General features: G+C 44.8%; 1 protein-coding gene across 3 annotated transcripts in view; it reads right to left on the bottom strand.

The window, feature by feature from the left end:
* Window positions 1-12,469, bottom strand: part of VWA8 (von Willebrand factor A domain containing 8) — a 287,936-nt gene that overhangs the window by 49,766 nt on the left and 225,701 nt on the right. The window contains exon 38 of one of the 3 annotated variants that reach the window (XR_007356839.2): window positions 10,120-10,365. The exons of the other annotated variants lie outside the window; for them this stretch is intronic. The gene's annotated coding sequence lies outside the window, so the exon portion shown is untranslated. The remainder of the gene's footprint in view (window positions 1-10,119; window positions 10,366-12,469) is intronic. 3 annotated transcript variants of the gene reach the window in all.

Below are 12,469 nucleotides of genomic sequence, written 5' to 3'. Positions count from 1 at the left end.
ATGAATTATTCTTAAGGGAAAAAACAAGAGAACACTGAAGGGAAATATTAGTCTGTTCAGCTTTTTACTCCCAAGCCTAGCCTCCAGCAGTATGAAGGAGTCTTAGCTAGATACCTTTTTTTTTTTTAAATAAATTTCCCAGAATTTCATTTCAAAATTTCCCAGAATTACATTTCCCCTCTTCATTCTGGGGAATTAAAGCAGAGGCATATTCCAAACAGGATTTCATTGGAATACATCTCCAAAATGTAAGTGCATGAACCTCTTTTTATTGTATGCAGCGACAAATGATTAACTAAATTTTTCCTTAAGCCTTTATTCAGCACCCTATGGAACTTCCAAGACATGCCAGGTGCAGCACATTTGCTAAACCATTGGAAATAATATGATTATATGCTTCTCTTAACTTGAAATACACACATTACTGTGTTAAACAGTATCTTGAAAGAACAGTGCCAAGGCTGCTGTATATACAGTTGTTGGAATGATTTACACCTAGTATATTAGACATGAAAAGCTGAGGTACCAGAGTTTTGTTTCATTCACTAGCACTCATTCAAACAGTTAATGGGTAAATACCTACCCTTAATGCTGCCACTGACAGGAGTGGGAAAGATGGGGAAGCGTAGAGCTCTGGCAATTGCATGTTTAATTAGAGTCATTCAACCAACACAGGGCTGAAGTTCTGACTAAAAGTGGTGGATCAATTGCAAGGCAGTTCTTACTCCTGCTTGAAAAGAAATAAAGTGCATTCTCCTTCCTAACACTAAGCCCTGGTCTACACTAGAAGTTTACGTTGAATTTAGCAGTGTTAAATTGATGTAAACCTGCACCCGTCCACACGATGAAGCCCTTTATTTCGACTTAAAGGGCTCTTAAAATCGATTTCCTTAATCCACCTCTGACAAGTGGATTAGCGCTTACATCGGCCTTGCCGGGTCGAATTTGGGGTACTGTAAACGCAATTAGATGGTATTGGCTTCCGGGAGCTATCCCAGAGTGCTCTATTGTGACCACTCTGGACAGCACTCTCAACTTAGATGCACTGGCAAGGTAGACAGGAAAAGGCCCGCGAACTTTTGAATTTCAATTTCCTATTTGCATGGTCACCTGCAGCTTGCCAGAGCTCATCAGCAGAGGCGACCATGCAGAGCTCATCAGCAGAGGTGACCATGATGGAGTCCCAGAATTGCAAAAGAGCTCCAGCATGCACCGAACGGGAGGTACGGGATCTGATCGCTGTATGGGGAGAGGAATCCGTGCTATCAGAACTCCGTTCCAGTTTTCAAAATGCCAAAACATTTGTCAAAATCTCCCAGGGCATGAAGGACAGAGGCCATAACAGGGACCTGAAGCAATGCCGCGTGAAACTTAAGGAGCTGAGGCAAGCCTACCAGAAAACCAGAGAAGCAAACGGCTGCTCCGGGTCAGAGCCCCAAACATGCCGCTTCTGTGATGAGCTGCATGCCATTTTAGGGGGTTCAGCCATCACTACCCCAGCCATGTTGTTTGACTCCTTCAATGGAGATGGAGGCAACACAGAAGCAGGTTTTGGGGACGAGAAAGATGATGATGATGAAGTTGTAGATAGCTCACAGCAAGCAAGCGGAGAAACTGGTTTTCCCGACAGCCAGGAACTGTTTCTCACCCTGGACCTGGAGCCAGTACCCCCTGGACCCACCCAAGGCTTCCTCCCGGACCCGCCAGGCGGAGAAGGGACCTCTGGTGAATGTACCTTTTAAAATACTATACATGGTTTAAAAGCAAGCATGTTTAATGATTAATTTGCCCTGGCATTTGCAGCTCTCCTGGATGTACTCTGAAAGCGATGCAAAAGGTTTCTGGGGAGGGCAGCCTTATTCCACCCACCATGGTAGGACACTTTACCGCACCAGGCCAATAGCACGTACTCGGGAATCATTGTAGAACAAAGCATTGCAGTGTATGTTTGCTGGCATTCAAACAACATCCTTTCTTTATCTCTCTGTGTTATCCTCAGGAGAGTGGTATCATTCATGGTCACCTGGTTGAAATAGGGTGCTTTTCTTAAGGGGACATACAGAGGTGCTGGGCTGTTTGCCTGTGGCTGAAGAGAAATGTTCCCCGGTGTTAGCCGGGGGGCGGGGGGGTGAGGGGCTAGCCACATGGTGGGGGGAGGCAAAATGCGACCTTGGAACGAAAACACATGTGCTGTGTATGTAATGTTAATAGCAAGGTTTACCGTGAAAGAGTGTAGCCATTGTTCTAGAAAATGTGTCTTTTTAAATACCACTGCCTCTTTTTTTTTCTCCACCAGCTGCATGTGTTTCAATGATCACAGGATCTTCTCCTTCCCAGAGGCTAGTGAAGATTAGAAGGCGAACAAAACGCACTCGTGATAAAATGTTCTCTGAGCTCATGGTGTCCTCCCACATTGACATAGCACAGACGACTGCGTGGAGGCAGACAATGTCAGAGTGCCGGAAAGCACAATATGACCGGGAGGAGAGGTGGTGGGCTGAAGAGAGTAAGTGGCGGGCTGAAGAGAGGGCTGAAGCTCAAATGTGGCAGCAGCGTGATGAGAGGAGGCAGGATTCAATGCTGAGGCTGCTGGATGATCAAACCAATATGCTCCAGCGTATGGTTGAGCTGCAGGAAAGGCAGCAGGAGCACAGACCGCTGCTACAACCCCTGTGTAACCAACCGCCCTCCTCCCCAAGTTCCATAGCCGCCTCACCCAGATGCCCAAGAACACGGTGCGGGGGGGCGCTCTGGCCACCCGGCCACTCCACCCTAGAGGCTTGCCCAAGCAATAGAAGGCTGGCATTCAATAAGTTTTAAAGTTTTAAACTTTTAAAGTGCTGTGTGGCCTTGTCCTTCCCTCCTCCACCACCCCTCCTGGTGCTTCTCTCCTCCACCACCCCTCCTGGGCTACCTTGGTAGTTATCCCCCTATTTGTGTGATGAATGAATAAAGAATGCATGAATGTGAAGCAATAATGACTTTATTGCCTCTGACAGTGGTGATCGAAGGGAAGAGGGGAGGGTGGTTAGTTTACAGGGAAGTAGAGTGAACCAAGGGGCGGTGGGTTTCATCATGGAGAAGCAAACAGAACTTTCACACCATAGCCTGTCCAGTCATGAAACTGGTTTTCAAAGCTTCTCTGATGCGCACCGCACCCTCCTGTGCTCTTCTAACCGCCCTGGTGTCTGGCTGTGTGAAACCAGCAGCCAGGCGATTTGCCTCAACCTCCCACCCCGCCATAAACGTCTCCCCCTTACTCTCACAGATATTATGGAGCACACAGCAAGCAGTAATATTGGTTTCGCTGAGGTCTAACCGAGTCAGTAAACTGTACCAGCGCGCTTTTAAACGTCCAAATGCACATTTTACCACCATTCTGCACTTGCTCAGCCTGTAGTTGAACAGCTCCTGACTACTGTCCAGGCTGCCTGTGTACGGCTTCATGAGCCAGGGCATTCAGGGGTAGGCTGGGTCCCCAAGGATACATATAGGCATTTCAACATCCCCAACGGTTATTTTCTGGTCTGGGAATAAAGTCCCTTCTTGCAGCTTTTGAAACAGATCAGAGTTCCTGAAGATGCGAGCGTCATGTATCTTTCCCGGCCATCTCACGTTGATGTTGGTGAAACGTCCCTTGTGATCCACCAGTGCTTGCAGCACTATTGAAAAGTACCCCTTGCTGTTTACGTACTCGCCGGCTTGGTGCTCCGGTGCCAAGATAGGGATATGGGTTCCGTCTATGGCCCCACCACAGTTAGGGAATCCCATTGCAGCAAAGCCATCCACTATGACCTGCACATTTCCCAGGGTCAATACCCTTGATATCAGCAGATCTTTGATTGCGTTGGCTACTTGCATCACAGCAGCCCCCACAGTAGATTTGCCCACTCCAAATTGATTGCCGACTGACCGGTAGCTGTCTGGTGTTGCAAGCTTCCACAGGGCTATTGCCACTCGCTTCTCAACTGTGAGGGCTGCTCTCATCTTGGTATTCTTGCGCCTCAGGGCAGGGGAAAGCAAGTCACAAAGTTCCATAAAAGTGCCCTTACGCATGCGAAAGTTTCGCAACCACTGGGAATCATCCCAGACCTGCAACACTATGCGGTCCCACCAGTCTGTGCTTGTTTCCCGAGCCCAGAATCGGTGTTCCACTGCATGAACCTGGTCCATTAGCACCATGATGCCCACATCGCCAGGGCCCCTGCTTTGAGAGAAGTCTGTGTCCATGTCCTCATCACTCACATTACCGCGCTGACGTCGCCTACTCGCCCGGTATCGCTTTGCCAGGTTCCGGTGCTGCATATACTGCTGGATAATGCGCGTGGTGTTTAATGTGCTCCTAACTGCCAAAGTGATCTGAGCGGGCTCCATGCTTGCCGTGGTCTGGCGTCTGCACAGAAAAAAGGCACGGAACGATTGTCTGCCGTTGTCCTGACGGAGGGAGGGGCAACTGACGACATGGCTTACAGGGAATTAAAATCAACAAAGGGGGTGGCTTTGAGAGAAACTGAATGGCCCCTCAAGGATAGAACTCAAAACGTCAAGGATAGAACTCAAAACTGGGTTTGGCAGGCCGTTGATTTCACAGAGGGAAGGAGGAGAAAATGAATACAAAACAAATCTGGTCTATTTCTTGTTTTGAGCCACTTCATCTATCTTTATACATCTTGCTGGCAGCAGACTGTGCAGTACGACCGCTAGCCGTCATCATCTCCTGGGTGCTTGGCAGAAAATAGTGCAGTATGACGACTAGCCATCATCTTCTGCTGGCTGGAGATTAAAAGAGAGTGCACTGCCGGTAGGACTGAATCGCCATGAGACGAAACTTAAAAGGGATTGGCAACCTTTGGCTCATGGCATGCCAGAGTAAGCCCCCTGGCAGGTCGGGCCAGTTTGTTTACTAAAAGTGGTGGATCAATTGCAAGGTAGTTCTTACTGCTGCTTGAAAAGAAATAAAGTGCATTCTCCTTCCTAACACTTAGTTTCCTAGAACTGTCTTGACCACAAAGTAGGAATCCTGCTAAGGTGCAAAGAGAAGGCTCATTTTACCCTTCTCTCTCTCCTAGCACAGTTGTACACCACAGAGAAAGAACTAGCCCAGGGATCGTCAACCTTTGGCCCACAGCCCGCCAGGGTAAGCCACCTAGCAGGTTGGGCCAGTTTGTTTACCTGCTGCGTCCGCAGGTTCAGCCAATCGCAGCTCCCACTGGCCGCGGTTCGCTGCTCCAGGCCAATGGGGGCTGCAGGAAGTGGCACGGGCCGAAACTCTGTATATTTTATGCTTTGGTAAATACCACTGCCCCTACTTTACCAATTCTGAAACCAAGACAGAGTGAGGGTTAATTGACTTGCCTGTGAAGCATTCTGGTTTAGAGATTTAAGTATAGGAATGGAAGTCAAGTGACCAGTTTTCTGATCATTTGTAGTTGTATGACTTCGACCATATCATGTATCTTCTCTGAACCTCTGTATTTCAATCTGTAAAATATGAGGAATAATATCTAGCTGCTCCAGGCCAATGGGGGCTGCAGGACACAATCAACTGTATAAAAACGCTTTCTACAAAACCGACTTCTATAAATTCGACCTAATTTCGTAGTGCAGACATACCCTTAGTTTCTTAGAACTGTCTTGACCACAAAGTAGGAATCCTGCTAAGGTGCAAAGAGAAGGCTCATTTTACCCTTCTCTCTCTCCTAGCACAGTTGTAAACCGCAGGGAAATAACTAGCCCAGAGATTGTCAACCTTTGGCCCGCAGCCCGCCATGGTAAGCCCCACATCCCTCGGCCCGTGCCACTTCCTGCAGCCCCCATTGGCCTGGAGCAGCGAACCGCGGCCAGTGGGAGCTGCGATTGGCTGAACCTGCGGACGCAGCAGGTAAACAAACTGGCCCAACCTGCTAGGGGGCTTACCCTGGCGGGCTGTGGGCCAAAGGTTGACGATCCCTGGGCTAGTTCTTTCTCTGTGGTGTACAACTGTGCTAGGAGAGAGAGAAGGGTAAAATGAACCTTCTCTTTGCACCTTAGCAGGATTCCTACTTTGTGGTCAAGACAGTTCTAGGAAACTAAGTGTTAGGAAGGAGAATGCACTTTATTTCTTTTCAAGCAGCAGTAAGAACTACCTTGCAACTGATCCACCACTTTTAGTAAACAAACTGGCCCGACCTGCCAGGGGGCTTACTCTGGCATGCCATGAGCCAAAGGTTGCCAATCCCTGAACTAGCCCAATGTTTTGCCCTTTTATTAACATACAGTACAAGTAAATGGGACAATTTATAATCATAGTCAAAGAAGGTTTCCTTTTCTATAAAATGTAATGTTTCAGTATTGAAAAATTAATAAAATCCATATTGTACCTGAATATCAGTAATTTATTAAGGGACTTTTCCCCATACATCAATTTGGGAGGTGAATATTCTTGAGATGAAAGAAATAATAAATGATCAAAACCAAGATGACTCAAAGGATGAAGGATTACGTTTCCCATAGGATGAAGTGTCTCCTTCAGTGTTTGTGTACAAGACTATGGATTTTCCGGGACCTAAACTGTTTAAACTGCAAAAAGGATTTATAAAAATGTTGCCCTAGGCTACATTTAATAGTTCATAAGAACATCTTTTCCCAGAACACTCTCTATATCAACACTATAGTGAATACATATTCAAGAATGCACTGAAATTCTTACTCAGACTAAATTGATATCAAAAGGCAAATCTGCATGTTGCTATTTAAGTACGAAACAGTGTTCTGTGCTGCTCTCTCTCTTTAATGTAAAACAGTTTCTGGTGAAGATATGAAGAAAATGTTTTATAATCAGCATGTGAGTAGAAAACTGTTGGACAGGAGAGGGACTCAGGCAAAAAAAACCCCTCGCTGCTCTTATTGCTATAGCTATGGGATTTTATCCTGCTTTCATTAAAGTTAATGGGAAAACTTCTACTGATGTCAATAGTGCTGACTTGAGCCCACAGGAAAGGGTCATTTTCACATAGAAAGGAGTAACAATGTCCATAGTTATCAAGAAAACAATAATGTATGTGTTATTTTGTGTGCTTTCAATGCTGCCCCTAAAGCTACTAACCATCATTATAGTATTAGCATTAGCGATGGGTGAAATAGTCAGAATGGTTTTGGTGGTGGTGGTTGTTGAAATTTGCCTGGTTTGGATGTTGTGTAATGCCTGTAAAATTGAGGCATTTTTGCAAAATTTCAAAATGATTTGATAATACTTCATGCAAAATGTTTTTCACTATCTGAAGATTGTGAAAATATCTAAAAGACACTTTTGCTTAAAACATTTACCCTTACCAGTTTGAAAAAAGCTACTTTAAGGATAAGGAGGTAAAATGGAGACAAAGTTCATAGAAGCTACAGATGGAATCAAAAAGTCCTCAAGTGCTATCCCAACTCTGGTCTTAATACTATCTTACCCTTACAACAAACATTAATTTAGTAAACACATTATTACCTGTATACACGGAGATTCTGTTAAGTAACATGCCCCAGGTCAAGTAGATGTAGAAACTACATTTCCTGGGTAAAAGCCCAGCCCTATTAAAGTGAATAGGAATTTTGCCATTCACTTCTATCCCACCAGGATTTTATTCCATGACTCTAATGCCTAATTTACCATGCGTTTCTGAATCTGTAAAATGAGGAATAGTATTTCTGACCTCTCTCTTTTTCTGCCTATAGACACTCAAAACTCTGTATATTTTATGCTTTGGTAAATACCACTGCCCCTACTTTACCAATTCTGAAACCAAGACAGAGTGAGGGTTAATTGACTTGCCTGTGAAGCATTCTGGTTTAGAGATTTAGGTATAGGAATGGAAGTCAAGTGACCAGTTTTCTGATCATTTGTAGTTGTATGACTTCGACCATATCATGTATCTTCTCTGAACCTCTGTATTTCAATCTGTAAAATATGAGGAATAATATCTAGCTGCTAAATGTTTGGAAAGTACTATATAAGTGTGACATGGATGGGAATAGAATCAATGGCTTCCAGGAATGTGTTTAAACCACTAGACCATGTGGATGTGATTGGCACCACCTTCTCACCTTCTCTTCTTTTTCCAAATTCACAAAGGTGAATTTTCATATGAATGTGGCATGTCAAGTTCCTGGATGATTCCCTTCTAACAATTCTCAGTCCACCAATATATCACAAAAATTAAACATTTCAGGGGGCATGAAATCATGCAAAACCAACGGACAGAAACTTCTGAACAATTTTTGCTAACCGTTTTTCATCAACTTTGCTCAACCTTAGCACCTTGAATTGCTCCTACAAAACCTTAGAAGTTGAGTAAACAATTTACAGGAGCAGGAAAGGCAAGAACATGTTTTTTGAATGCCGGTGTTTTCACAGAAAAGAAAAGAAAAGAAAAGAAAAGAAATCTGGGCAAGAGAAAAGTTGAACTGAACTGACATTCTTCAGACACCTCTGAACAAAGAGGCTGTTCAGAAAGCCAAAGACAGGTTCTGTAGCTCCACAACACTAACATTACCAATCTACCCTGGGCAACAATATGGATTTTTTCCTATTTAAGAAATACCACTTCTAGCCAGCAGGAATCCAGTGAATACAGATTAGTATAAAAAAGTTTATTAGTATTACATTTCTTATTTATTTCTTTAAATCTTGCATATGAACTATTGCTTCACTAGATAACCTTTTATTAGTCTTTAACCCAAATCACTGTCTGTTTGCCACTCAGATTTACATATACACGATTTCATTATTAATGCTCCATGTCCAAATCGTCGGTAATACAACAATGTCCTGGACATTTTGCTATTCTAATTTAGGCACTTTGGTTTCCTGCAGGAAGGACAATCATATTAGTGTTCTGCATCTTGTTCTCCTAGGTACAAAATTCCATCCTCCTCTTGTATTATTTTGACATCATATGTTTTGTAGCAGAGATATAACCTGTAGACAGCAGATGTACCTGAGGGCTAATCTACACTGGCAACATGGTTTGTGTAGTCTTGGTGCAGTGCTGGGAGAGAGCTCTCCCAGCACTCTAAAAAAAATTCCTTCATTGCTTTGAATTCAGGCTTTCAGAGTGAAATATTTAACCAGATTCAAGAACGATGATTGACCATTTTTATACACCAAGTTGAAATGAGGACTGATTTGTTTGAAAAATTAGCATCTCATGTACTAACTTGGAGACCAAAGAATACAGTTTCTTTTAAAAAAGAAAAGGAGTACTTGTGGCACCTTAGAGACTAACCAATTTATTTGAGCATGAGCTTTCGTGAGCCACAGCTCACTTCATCAGATGTGTACCATGGAAACTGCAGCAGACTTTATATACACACAGAGAATATTTGTTTCATATTCTCTGTGTGTATATAAAGTCTGCTGCAGTTTCCACGGTACACATCTGATGAAGTGAGCTGTGGCTCACGAAAGCTCATGCTCAAATAAATTGGTTAGTCTCTAAGGTGCCACAAGTACTCCTTTTCTTTTTGCGAATACAGACTAACACGGCTGTTCCTCTGAAACCAGTTTCTTTTAAATTAGCCCAGAGAATCAATAATGTGAACAGAGCTGAAGGGAAGCCAAAGTTTCTGATTTGCAAACAAGGGGGAGATTTTACTTGCAGAAGAAAACTTGAAAGGAACTGCATATGAAAGCAGAAAGATGATAATTTTCCACAGCCTTGGGGCCTGCAAGCTAGACCAAATGTCAAATTTTCCCTTAGAAAGTACAGATCTGAAATATCAGCTTTGTGGAAGAGACTGAACTGCTGGCTTTGTTTTACAGGTGAGCCACCTACGTCTAGTATTACTATAACATATTAAGTGATCTAACATTTTGATACCTTGTGTCTTTACAGTGATTACAGAGTAAGTTTAATAATGGCAGAACTATTATTTGTTCGATAACAGTGTCATCACTCGTGTTGTGAGCTCTAACCTCTAAGGCCACAGCACTCACTGGTGCAGACACTTTGAGCAATAGCACTGAAGGATGATTTGTTTGGGCAACAGATTATTTTTGCGAGCTACGGTCTCCCACATTTCTAGGGGAAAGAAAGAGGCACTGTGTACTGTATCTACCTGCTCTAGGAGAAAGCTGAGATTATTGTTCCCACTTACCCTTTGTCTGTCTTCTCTAATTAGTTTGTAAAATCTTCAGGGCAGGGACTGTCTTTCATTACGCGTTTCTACAGTGCCTACAACGAGACTCTGATTTCAGCTGGCAGCCTTGATGATGATGTCACTGTTTCAGAGTAACCACATCTGTATTCCCCAGTTCTGTGATCCACTCCAGGAGTGCCAGTCAGGTCTCAGGTTTCCAGCCATCACCTGTGTCTGGATTGGGACCCTTTGACCGACTCCTTTCTGAAAAGAGGCACTCTCTCAGAGGACTATGACAATGTTTTTACAAGAGGCCACACAGCTCTTCCAAGCAAGCACATTAATTCATAGGACAAAAAGCTTTACAGACAAAACATAAAAAACAACAAACAGATTTAAATTCACCCTCTAAACATACCAGAAATCACCCATCTTCCACATGGACAGTCTGACAGACCAACGTCCCTTCCAACCCTTCAGCAAGGGTTGGGGCCTCCCCTTGGACAGAAAGGCATGTCCATTTGCTAGGGTTGCTAGGCATCCGGTTTTCGACCAGAACGCCCAGTCAAAAAGGGACCCTGGCTGCTAAAAGTCTGGTTGACTGCAGCTGCCAGCTCCAAGTAGTTCCTGGAAGCAGCCGGCATGTCCCTCTGATTCCTAAGCGCAGGGGCGGCCAGGGGGCTCCGTGTGCTGCCCCTGCCTGAGGCACTGGCACCACCCTGACCACCGGCTCAGCAGCTCCCATTGTCCGGAAACCGTGGCCAATGGGTGCTGTGGGGGTGGTGCCTGTGGATGGAGCAACCTGGCCTACCCTCCGCCTAGGAGCTGGAGGGACATGGCAGCCACTTCCGGGAGCTGCCTGAGGTTAGCGCCACCCAAAGCCCGCACCCCAACTCCCTACCCCAGCCCTGAGCCCACTCCCGCACCCAATCTCCCTCCCAGAGCTCGCACCCCCTCCCACACCTAAACCCCCAGCCCTGAGCTCCCTCCTGCAGTCAAAACCCCTCAGCCCCAGCCCAGAGACCCCTCTTGCAGCCCAGAGGCCTCACCCCCTCCCGCACCCCAACCCGGTGAAAATGAGTGAGTGAACGAGGGTGGGGAAGAGCGAGTGATGAAGGGAGGAGGGATGGAGTGAGCAGGGGCGGGGCCTTGGAGAAGGGGTTGGGCAGGGGTGGAGCCTTGGGAAGGGGCAGTGCAGAGGTGGGGCAAGGGTGTTCAGTTTTCTGCAACAGAAAATTGGTAACCCTACCATTTGTTGAATCAAAAGGCCACAAGTCAGTTCAAGCTCATCTTTTTATATCATAAGGCCTTTCTTTGTTTCCTAGTCTCTGGAAAACCCAGGATGAACCAGGATATGCAAACCACCCTGAGGGTGGAACTTCTCTGGAATTGTTTAGCCTTTGTGACTTGCCTTAATCCTGGAGGAGCTGTGTTATCCCTTGTCAATGAAACAGAACACAATCATACCTAAACCACTCATACATTTAATACAATGGTCCCCAAAGACATTGCATGGGGTTGCAATATCTGTCTCAGTGATAATGATAATGAATTGAGGGAGGAGCTGAGCTGTTTTCACCCAGTAGTGAGTTTTGAAGTCATGAACGTGTCGGGGTCTCTAGGTTGTTGGCTTTCTAGTCTCATTCTCCACATATGTCAGTGACCTGTTTCAGAGGTCAGCACCTATCTGCTATTCCCGCATCTCCTTTAGAGCCAATCACCCAGGCGAGGGAGAGGCCATAGAGCCAGAGTGGTGACAGTCACTATGTTTGGCAGAGACTTCCCATCACTGAGAATCAGGGAGGATCCGGATGGGTCAGAGCTGGAATACCTGGAGCTCATAAAACTGAGAATTCCAGACATTGACTGTGCAGCCTCCACTCAGAGAGTCTGACTAATTCTAAAATCCCCAGTCTTCATCTCTTTCAGAGTCCCTTGTTTTAGCCCACAGAGTGAAATTTGTAGGAATCTGGGGTTCTCCCCACCTGGTCTGACTCCCAGAAATATGGTGATTCCAAATGCATGAAAATTCTGTAATTCATCATTGAATATTTTCTCCATGTAATTTATGCTATTTGTATGTAAGGATATTTAATAGATGAGAATCGTTAGTGTTTTTAGCTCACTGATACCCTCATGTGGTCAGAATAAGCAATTATCCTCATAAAAGAAAAATATAGAAAATGTTACCCTTTCAATCAGTGAACAAGAAAGTATAGTAGCTACATGTAGTAATGATGTCATTTAAATACCTTCCCTTTCATCAGATACGAAAGATTGCAGCCATGTTCTGCACAACCTTCATGACAAATATGGCATTTAATGTCATTGAAAGGCTCATTTTTCAAGGCAATGTTTTAGAATAAAA

This window comes from Caretta caretta, chromosome 1 (genome assembly GCF_965140235.1).
Source record: "Caretta caretta isolate rCarCar2 chromosome 1, rCarCar1.hap1, whole genome shotgun sequence".
Taxonomy (NCBI): Eukaryota; Metazoa; Chordata; order Testudines; family Cheloniidae; genus Caretta; species Caretta caretta.
The sequence above is the reverse complement of the archived record's forward strand: the minus strand, read 5'-3'. Positions and strand labels throughout refer to the sequence as shown.